Genomic DNA, 12,023 nt, shown 5'->3' on the forward strand with positions numbered 1-12,023 from the left:
CTTTTCTGCCTGATTTTCTTCCTTTTGTCCTTAGATTGCCATTACTCAGACATGTAAATGTTTGCTATTATCCCACAGTTCTCTGAGATTCCGTTTATTTTCCTTTAATTAATCTTTTCTTCCTCCTTTCCCTTACACTGGACAATTTCTATTAATTTATCTTGAAGTTGACTGATTTCTTCTGCTATCCCTAATATGGTCTTGGGCCCATTGGGTAATTTTTCTATTTGAGTTATTTCATGTTTTAACTTTAGAATTCCCATTTGGTTAGTTTTTATAGTTTATATTTCTCTGATGAGAGTTTCTGCTTTTTCACTCATTATTAACATATTTTCATTTAATTATTTCCAAATACTTTCTTTTTTTATTTGAACATATTTATCATAGTTTCACTGAAGTCTCGGTCAACTAAAATGCAACATCAGTGCCCATCTGGAGTCAGTTTCCAGTGACTTTTTCCCTGCATATATGTTTGATGTGGTTAGGCTGTGTGTCACCACCCAAAACTCATCTTGAATTATAATCCCCATAATACCCACTTGTCAATAGAGAGACCAGATAGTGGTAATTGGATACCAGGGACGGTTTCCCCCATGCTGTTCTCATGATATTGAGTGAGTTGTGAGTTCTCACGAGATCTGATGGTTTTATAAGTGTTTAGTAGTTCCACCTGTGTTCATTTTCCTTCCTGTGACCTTGAGAAGAAGGTGCCTTGCTTCCCCTTTCCCTTCTGCCATGATTGTAAGTTTCCTGAAGCCTCCCCATCCATGCAGTAGTGTGAGTCAATTAAAACTTTTTAAGAATTATCCAGTCTCAGGTAAGGCTTTGTAGCAGTGTGAAAATGGACTAATAAACTTTATATATTCTTGTTTCTTTCCATGTCTTGGATTTTATACCATTTAAAAATGGTATACTTTGTCGTTGCAAAACGATTTTTCAGTTTTGTTTTCCTGTTATGGTTTCATTATTGTTTTGCTTTTATAAGTAACAAACCTGCACGTTGTGCACAGGTACCCTAAAATGTAAAGTATAATAAAAAATAAAAATAAAAAAATAAGTAGACAATTACCTTTTCTTTAATCAAAGAGTAAAATTTTTTTCATGGTGTTCATCCCCTGATATCTCTGATGTTCTTTCCATGTTTTCCCCTCCCTCCTTTCCTCTCTGTATCCCTCCCCACTCACTCCTTCCCTCCTTCCCTCCCTTCCTTCCTTCTTTCTTTCCTTTCTTCTTTCTCTTCTTTGTTTTCACTTTTGCCTGACTTCCTAAGCATATTCATAGCTTACTGGATAGTAATTTCTGTAAAGGTTATTTTATGCTTAATACCTCGAGCCCACAGGCCTGAGCTATGTGTTAAGTTGAGAAACACATACAATGGTCCAGGAACTTTGCAAAACTTCTCATTCTTTCAATTTTTTGCTGGACTCCCAGTGTTCTTTTCATGCATGTACTTTTTAGCAGCCCTTCAGTGATGTGGTGTGAAAAGTACAGTCCTTCTAAAGCTCTCTTACTCAAAATCATCCACTTTATTTTTCCAAGAAATCTGCTACTTACTTCTAAGTCTATCACCTCCAGAGTGGAAAGCTGTGAGTTTTCACTACTTAACCTAGTAATAAATTGGAAGCAGGCAATAGCAGTAGAAAGAAAAATAGATTAAGAAAATTGAAATAGAAGACAATACAATCTTGCCTGGTATAAAAAACCATATTAATGATTAAATATGTATTTTTACTTGACTTTGCTTATTTTCTGTTGTCTTGAATTCTGTTTTCAATAATTTCCTCAACATGTATACTTACTTTCTGTGAAGAGGAATTGATCCGTATCCCTATGTTTCATTACCACAAGTCCCTGATTAGTTTTTTTCACACACTCCCATAAAATATTTATTTAATACATTGTCATAGTTAGACATTGTATTAGTCCATATTCACACTGCTATAAAGAATTGCCCAAGACAGGGTAATATATAAGGAGAATAGGTTTAATTACTTACAGTTCCACATGACTGAAGAGGCATCAGGAAACTTACAATCATGGCGGAACAGGAAGCAGACATGTCTTACATGGGGGCAGATGAGAGAGCCACAGCAAAGGGGGAAGAGCCCCTTATAAAACCATCAGATCTCATGAGAACTCACTATCACGAGAACAGCATGGGGGAAACCACTCCATGATTCAATTACCTCCACCTGGTCCCTCCTTTGACACATGGGGACTACAGTTTGAGATGAGATTTGACTAAGGACACAGAGACAAACTATATTACATACATTGCCTCACTAAATGTATATTCAAATTTCTAGCATTAACAAAATAGACAACTATGGAGCAAATGAGTACAATTCTATAATTAATAAATTTCATCTTTTATCGTTTTATAATTTATTTGCACATATTTTATAGTTTACTTGTTAATATTTGAACAAACATCAGTAAATATTAATGCAATAAATATTTATTGAATACTTATTATATATTAGGTGGTTAGATTTTGGGTATCCAGGAATTTATCCTCCAATAAAAATAATTTTAAAAACACATAATAATGTTATATCACAAACACAATAAGAAATATCATTTATTAAGAGCTTACTGAGTACTTACTACCTACCAGACTTTATGTAAGCATGCTTTTTATATTAGTTTATTTAGTCTTCAATACAAATTGCCAGATAACTGTTATTAACCATTATATCCTTTATTTCTTAAAAAAGTATGAAACTGAAGCTCATAAAGATGAAACAACCTTACTGAGTGGTCCCAACTAATGTGAATATCTGACATGGGTCTGTTCAAAGTTAAACTCTCTACCCATCTACAGCTATGATATATTATTATAGTGAAAATATATGCTGGATGTATTCAGTGTATTATGTTGATTAAATGCTTACCACATGCCAACACTGCACTAAGGAGTTATTAATAGTAAATTAATGAATGCAATAGACATAGGTCCTGCCCCGTCCAGAGTCTGGGGACCTGTGTAGTGGACTAGTAACAACTGTGATGGAGAGCTAGAAGATAGGGGCTTCAACTTAATTAGGGAAGTAAAAAAGCCTTCTTAGAGAATATAGGATTAGAAATGAATTATCAAAGTAAGAAAAATAAAAATGGGTATTCATGAGACGAGGATTGATGTGCAAAGATGTATGATATAGTTTGGCTCTGTGTCCCCACCCAAACCTCAGATTGAATTGTAATTCCCATTGTTGGAGGAGGGATCTAGTGGGAGGTGATTGGATCATGGGTGTGGATTTTTATCTTGCTTTTCTCGTAATAGTGAGTGAGTTCTTAGGAGATCTGATGGTTTAAAACTGTTGCACTTCCCCCTTCTCTCTCTCTCCTCCAACATGTGAAGACCTGTTTATTTTCCCTTTGCCTTCCACCATGATTGTAAAATTCCTAAGGACTCCCAGCCATGCTTCCTGTACAGCCTGCAGAACTGTGAGTCAGTTAAACCTCTTTTCTTAATACATAACCCAGTCTCAAGTAGTTTTATATAGCAGCGTTAGAATGGACTAATACAACCTGAGTTCTGTTTTGGATCTGGTGAAGGATAAAATGTGTGATTTGTTACCACTTGGTAATAAAAAGAAAAAAGGCTAGAAGGTAGACAAGGGTCAGTCGATTCTTCAAATGTGTGATCTTGTAATGATCTGGTTGTATTTCAACAAGGTGTTTTAAATACTTTCACATTTAAAACAAAATACAAATTATTTTGATTTATGTTCTTAATTTTTTTATAAATTAAAACATTTTGAGTATCTTAATGTTATCTCTATAATGGTCTCAAGCATCTGTAGGAAAATGGCACGTGTAATAGCACAGCTGAAACAGAGTCTCAAAAAATGCAATTGCAAATTTAAAAACATATTTTACTTCATGTAATAAATCTTATACCCACTGTAATGAAATTATAATATTGGTAATCAACAGTCTTGGGTTCAATAAGTAGTAGTTCTGTTAGGGACCACCTCTGGGACCTCAAGAAAATGACTTAAGCTTTAATCTTACGTTCACTGTTGTCATCTATGTATATTTAACATCTCTGTTGATCCTTATAATCTATTTAAAATGTGAAATCTGCTGAATTCCTTTTTCAAAAACAGAATTTAACACAATTATGTAAAACCATAAATGATTTTTCTTAAGTTAGCAAATCATTTGAATCACACATCCCACTATTATAATAAACTTAAATTTAAGATAAAACTTACATTTAAGAAAATGAGACACTGAATTCCTAAACATAGTTTTTAATATTTTCCCCAGAATTCAAATGGTTATATAGATAAATTATTTCCATCCTCTCTGTTTTAGACATAAAAGAGACATATTCTGCCTTTAGCAAAAATAAAAGTGAGACTTCTGCTGTAGAATGACAATTATTGCCAGTAACAGTTGAAGATATGTCATATAGTTTAAACAGCAAATTCATCTTTTTTGCTGTTGGCATAAATAAAAAAGATAATCACATACTGTTAAAAAGCAGTATTTTTTGTGTGTGTTCAAGCTGAAGAAAAGTTTGTTGTTTATTGTAAAGCAGATGAAAAAGAGAATTAAAATTTAAAATTGTATTACAGAAAAAAATCCAAGATTTACAAAATAAATCATCACTGTAATTACAATTGATTTAGATTAAGTGTGGTGCAAATTTCAGTGCAAATATTTTCACAGTTGCTTTGGAATCTGCTACAATAAAATATAGTACATTCTTTCATTGGATTATAACATTTCCAACCAATTTACTAAGAAGAAGCTGTAGAGTTTTCTGTGTGTTTCATTTTTAGAGAGGTAAAGAAATGATTAGTGAAGATTCTAAACTTAAGAAGAAAACATAATTATAGACAATATCTTTTTGACACTGTAAGTGTTTTATATTTTTTACTTAATATCATAAAAATCAATTTCATAGTACCATTTTTATCTCCTCATATCACAGAAACTGAGGCACTGAGATATCAAGCAACATAAATAGAAAGTGTCAAGTTAGGATTTAAACTACAGTTTGATTTCATACACAATTTGCATCTTACTATATTTCTTAGGTGTTGTATAAAAATTTTAAAATTAGTGTTATTAGGAGCATGAAGATTTCCAGATAGCAACATTAACTCCAAATAATGCTAATAGTATATGATTTTTCTCATTTTTTAAATCAATAACATATGTATTTACCAATTACACTTAATAGCTTAACATAATTGATAATTCTTTATATTCTAAAATTATGAAATGGAGAGAGAAAAAATATGGAATCATAAATTCAAATCTGCTTTTACTATTGAAATATTTAAATTTATTTGTTTACAAATGTATTGATTATTGTGCTATTCACTAGCGATATAACAGGTATGAAGATAAAAAGGATTTTATCTCCCTGGAAGTTAAACTCTAATGGCAAATTTTTTAAAAAGTATCAAAAAAGAATAAAGGATATCATAGATGGCAATAAATTATTTGCAGAGATGGTTAAAGGATTATTTGACAGAATACACATGGAGAGAATGCTAGTTTCAACATGGTAATTTAAACTTAGCATGCAAGCAGAGGAGACTCCTAAGGTAAATGCTGCAAGAAGTAAAGGGAGGCTCATGCCAGTTAGAAGAAGTAAGTGAAAGGAGCCGACATTTGAAACCATAGTTTGGTATAGTCAAGAGGCTGGGAGACAAAATGTCTGTAGCATAGTAGGATATGGTGACAATGATTCAAGGTGAAATTGCAGAGGTAGCCAGAATAAGACACAAATCTGTTTGAGAGTCCAGTATTTCTTTGGTGGAAATGTCTGGTTTTTACACAATGATGGCTACCTGTCAGATCCCTGCGTTTGGACCCAGCCTTCCACTTACAATTGACTGGTTCATCTTGGACATTCACATTTACCTTTCTAGAAATGTAGAATTAAAAATATGGAACACAATGTCTGGGAATTGTGGAGAGCTGAGGCACAGTCTTAACAGCATCCAATCCATGAGCTTTTACAAATCAGAACCCTGAAACACATAAAAGAATAATGTGGGACTTTTACGTATTAAAGAGAAGATAGAATAAATACAATGATAAATTATACCCTTCCCAATGCCCTTTAAGCTGAAAATATCAAGACAGCCCTTATACGTGTAAACACACACACACACACACACACACACATATATATATATGTATATTTTTTTTTTTCTTTTTTTGAGGAGTCTCACTCTATTGCCCAGGCTGGAGTGCACTGCCGCAATTTTGGCTCACTGTAACCTCTGCCTCCTGGGTTCAAGCGATTCTTCTGCCTCTGTCTCCCGAGCAGGTGGGATTAAAGGCATGCACCATCATGCCCAGATGATTTTAGTATTTTTAGTAGAGACGGGGTTTCATCATGTTGGCAGGTTCCTCTCTGGCCTTGAACTCCTGGCCTCAGGTGATCTACCTGCCTTGACCTCCCAAAGTGCTGGATTACAGGTGGCAGCCACCACACCCGGCCCCTCATTTATATATTTTAATGAGACCATAATAATCCATATTGTATATTTTCACTCTTAAAATCTTTTGTCTTGTACCTTCCCAACAAGTGACAAGAATGTTTTCTGGACATGATATATGTATAAAAATGAATGAGAATTACCTTTATCCTTCTTACAATTTAACTACTTCACTTTTTACAGTGCCTGTGATTTGGGTATTTTATTTAGCTATTTTGCCATACAAATGTTTATCACCATGTTTCATCCATCATTACCATATACTCATCTCATTTTACTTTATTCTTGTATTTGGCACATTACATTTTTAAAACTTATTTACTAAGCCCATTTCACTTACCTCCTAGGAAGGAAAAAAATATGTATTTTCTACCTCAAACTGACAATTTTGTAAAGAACATTTTGGTCTTGAATATCTAGAGGCAAAGTCAAGTAGGTTCGGAGTTACAGTAGTTGGCCAACATGCACACCACCATGTTTTATACCTGTTTTGAGAAAGAATTCCAGTAAGAGGAGTTAAAAACACTTGACTTGGGATAAATCACTTGTCTTCAGATTTGTATGCCAGGATATATGTAATAATGTGTTCATGACTTAAATCTTAAAATCAGCAAAAAGAACAGTTCTGGATAAAGATGACTGATTTTATGTTTGGCATCCTAATTATTTTCTCCTTGCCTAGGCATTCAAACTTAACTAAAATATGCTCTTACAAAAAGATAACTGGAGCACTGTGCATGAAATTATTTATACTCATTTTATAATAAGAATTTTCAGTACAATAAATGGGCAGAGACTTGATACGCGCAGAAAAACTACCATTAAAGTTGATGATACCTCATAAAATAATAACTGTACTTTTTCAACTATAAGCAGATTACTATACACATATATATAGTCATTTAAAGCTCTCTTATGTCAGTATTTTATTATCTCTGAAAATGAAATTAATTTTTTTCTTTTCTAAACAAAGGCAAGTTTTATATCCTTTTATATTATATTATATTATAAGTATACAAATTATTTTACTACATCAGAAGTACAGAAACTATAAGATGCATAGCAGCATTTACAGTTAGAACGTCAGTCAAAATTTTTTTTTCCTGAACCACGTATGTGATAATATAAAGGTAAATTTACAAAAATTATTTTATCCTCTGAATAAACTCATTATATAGTAGAAATATACATGTATTTTTATATGTATTCAAACTATATATATAGTTTGAGTTAGTTTTTTCAAATTTAAACACTATTATTTTTAATTTCAACTTTTATTTTAGATACGGGGGCACGTGCAGATTTTTTACATGAGAGTATTTCAAGATGCTGAGGTTTGGAATATGGATCCTGTCACTTTGGTAGAGAGCATAGTATCCAATAGGTAGTTTTTAAATTCACACCTCCTCCCTTCGTCCTCTAGTATTCCACAGTATCTATTGTTCCCATCTTTATGTGCATATGTGCTGAATGTTTGGCTACCACTTGTAAATGAGAACATGCAGTATTTTGTTTTCTGTTTCTGTGTTAATTCACTTAGGATATGACCTCCAACTGCATTCATGTTGCTGCAAAGAACCTTATTGTATTCTTTTTATATGATTGTATTCTTTTTCTGTGGCTGTGTAATATTCAATGGTGAACATGTACCTCATTTTCTTTATCCAGTCTATCATTGGTGGGCACCTGGGTTAATTCCATGTCTTTGCTTTTGTGAATAGTGCAGCAACGAGCATGAAAGTGCATGTATCTTTTTCGTAGAATGATTTATTTTGAATATATACCCAATAATGAGATTGCTAGGTCAAACAGTAGCTCTGTTTTAAGTTCTTTGAGAAATCTCTAGACTGCTTTCCGCAGTGGCTGGACTAATTTACATTCCCACCTACAGTGTATAAGCATTCCCTTTTCTCCACAGCCTCACCAGCATGTTGTTTTTTGACTTTTTAATAAATAGCCATCTGACTGGTGTGAGATGGTATCTCATTTTAGTTTTGATTTGCATTTCTCTGATGATTGGTGATGCTGAGCGTTTTTTTCTTATGTTTAGTGGCCACTTGTATGTCTTCTTAGAAACACTATTTTTTAAAAAGAAATATATATATGCATACACATTCATATATCATAGGCAAAAATTGGTTGTCATTTTTTTCTAGTAGAACAATTTATGTATATTTCCTTATAGAAAACAGTACAAAAATGACAATTCTCTCTTAACTGAAAGTACGGATTAATATTAACCACAGTTAGCATATTTTGTAGAAATTATTATAGACATGTAGCATAATGAATGCATGCAAGATCTGAGATTATGTTGTGTTCCTTAATTAAGGCACCCACAGTGAAATATTCAAATCTACTCTGGAATCCTTGTTATTGTCAAAAGTTAAGAAAACACAATAAAGAATATATAATGTCATATCTTAATGATTTAGGAAAAAAAAAGTTAGTGTTTTTTAAAAATGTGAATGTCTTATATCATAAGCCCAATGATTTCTTTGAACTTATGACATTATAATCACTCAGGTACCCAGGCTAATGTAGAAATCAGCTCTATATGTTATTTATGGATGACTGAGTCAGCGAGTAGGAAACATGACCAACTATTATCTGGCTATTAGACATCCTACCCGGAAATGGCATATATAGACATTGTTCAAAGCCAGTCACCTAGTCATACTTGATTTGAAGGAAGTACAGAAGTGCAATCACTCATCTGCTCAGAAAGATATCATAAAATTCTTGGCAAAAACACCAATGTATGTAATATACACATAAGAGATATAAGTATAGGAAAAAAGGAGGAAAACTGATAATTATTTACCAATAAAATAATTTAATTTCATAAGTATAAAGCACAAGCAATTTAAAACCACTAGAAAATTGAGAAATGTGCAGAATTTAACATGAATAAAATTACAAAAGTTTATTTTGAGACATAAGAAGGAATTTGAATATATGAAGGAACTGTGATGTTGACACAAAATTTACAGTTTTGTAAAGATTTTGTCTCCATAAATTTATCCACATATTTATTGTAATCACAATACAAAATTCTATTATAGTTTTTTTTTTAGAAATTAAGAAAATGGTTCCAAAAGAGGTAATGGGCTAGCCAGAAAAGTTTAGCTGGAGAAAAATTAAATAAAATTGGTTTATGTGGTATGCAAAATATGTCACTGGGTATCTTTCATTCTGAGTGAGCACAAGTACTAAACCATAAAACTAGAACAGGCTTTCGAATACCCCTTATTATGCCAGGGCTTAATTCTCTAATTATTGGATCACAAGAAAGTCCAAAGGTTCTGACTGAGAAAGAGTGAACACTCTAAGGATTGGGGCGGTGGGTATTTACTAACCAGTATAGACGTGTTCAGATGCAATATTTTAACAAGTGAAACAGATGTACAAGGTAATAGCTCTCTATTATCCCTGAGTGTGTCATTGGGGCCAGATTAAAGTCTTGAAGGAAAAATTTAATTTAAATATATATAAATCTATAATATTATTGTAAGAATTACATGATAATATAGATTTTTAGAATCAACTGGATTATGAAATTAGCAACTGTTTAACAAAACCTTTCATTACAATAATCATTATAATATCACAATCAAATGAATTCCAAAGAGATCAAAGAATTACTTTGTCCAACAGCCACACACAGTCAGAAATCTCTCTGTTGTATTCTCGGATTACATTTTTAATCAATCACTTTCTCTTCTCCTATTCCATCAGCAAATATCCAAGCAACTACTAATTCTCATCTGAAGAAAATGTAACTTTTTCCTGCTGTTTTCACAATCACTTCTCTATTAAGCATACAGAGTGACTATTATGAACTAAATTGTGTTCCCTGAAAATCAGTATGTTGAAGTTTTAACTCCCAAACAGATGGTGGTTGGAGGTGAGGTCTTTGGGCAACAATAAGGTTTAAATGAGTTCATGAGAGTGAGAATTAGTATCCTTCTAAAAAACAGATCAAACAAGTTGCTCTCTCTATCCACCTATGAGAACACAGCAAAAAAACACCCATCTGCTAGCTGGGAAGAGAGGCATCAATAGGAATCGAATATGTTGGCATCATGATCCTGGATTTCCCAGCCTCCAGAACCAGAGACATAAATGCCTGTTGTGTATGTCATTTAGTCTATGGTATTTTGTTATAGAAGCTCTAACTGATTAAACAAGGACCATTTTTAAAACAAATTAAATAATAATATTTCCTTACAAAGTTCCAGTGTTTTGTTACTTAAAAGGAAACCTAAACTCCATGCCATGGCTTATAAGAATCTATGTGATCTGATCCCTATTGAGCTTTTCTTTCTTATCTCATGATACTTTCTCATAGCAATCTAATCACACTGGCCTCTGAAGTCCTATTTCACATTGAGCTTTTTCCCACCTCAGAGCTTTTGCATCGTTTATACCTCAGCTTTGAAAAACATTCCACTACCATCTTGCAAAACAATTTCTTCTCATCTTCTATATCTGCAGCTAAATGTCACCCCCACCAAGGGCCTTCCTGGAAAACTACATGAAGAAGAAACATAATGCTTGTATATTTCCTTTATAATACTCACCTAAATCTGTACTTCCATTATATCTTCATGATATGGTTTGGATCTGTGTCCCTTCCCATATCTCATGTCGAATTGGAGGAGGGGCCTGGTGGGAGGTGATTGGATCAATGGGTGCAGATTTTCTCCTTGCTGTTCTCCTGATAGTGAGTGAGTTCTCACAAGATCTGATAGTTTAAAAGTGTATGGTACTCCCCCCTTTGCATTCTCTCTCCTGCCACCACGTGAATAAGGTGCTTGTGTCACTTTCACCTTCTGCCAAGATTGTAAGTTTCCTGAGGCCTCCTAGTCATGCTTCCTATACAGCCCACAAAACTAAGCCAATTAAACCTTTTTTCTTTGTAAATTGCCCAATCTTAAGTAGTTCTTCACAGCAACATGAGAATGGAGTAATACAATTCACATATTTTTTATATTGTTTGGCTGTGTCCCAAACTGGAATATTACCTATTGAATATTGGCTAGTAACAATATAATTAAATTCAAGGTCAGATAGCAAGACAGAATCACACTGGTCAAAGATCACTTGCAGAATAAAATGTGACCTTTTATGTGACTTTTTAAATTTTATGTTTATAATTAATCTAATTGTGAATAAAAATAATATAAAACATAACTGTAATGGTATTTATTTGTCAATAATGTACGTGGGCACAAAAAGTGTTATTAGAAAATGAAATATTTGTAATTTCACGTTACTGAGTTGTGCAGACTTTTTAAAGCATCTTTATTTTCCAATATTTCTACTGAATTTAAAATTTCTATTATAGGGGGAGGAGCCAAGATGGCCGAATAGGAACAGCTCAGGTCTACAGCTCCCAGCACGAGCGACACAGAAGACAGGTGATTTCTGCATTTCCATCTGAGGTACCATGTTCATCTCACTAGGGAGTGCCAGACAGTGGGCGCAGGTCAGTGGGTGAGTGCACCGTGCTCCAGCCGAAGCAGGGGAGAGGCATTGCCTCACTCGGGA

This window comes from Pongo pygmaeus, chromosome 3, assembly GCF_028885625.2.
Source record: "Pongo pygmaeus isolate AG05252 chromosome 3, NHGRI_mPonPyg2-v2.0_pri, whole genome shotgun sequence".
NCBI classification, from domain to species: Eukaryota; Metazoa; Chordata; class Mammalia; order Primates; family Hominidae; genus Pongo; species Pongo pygmaeus.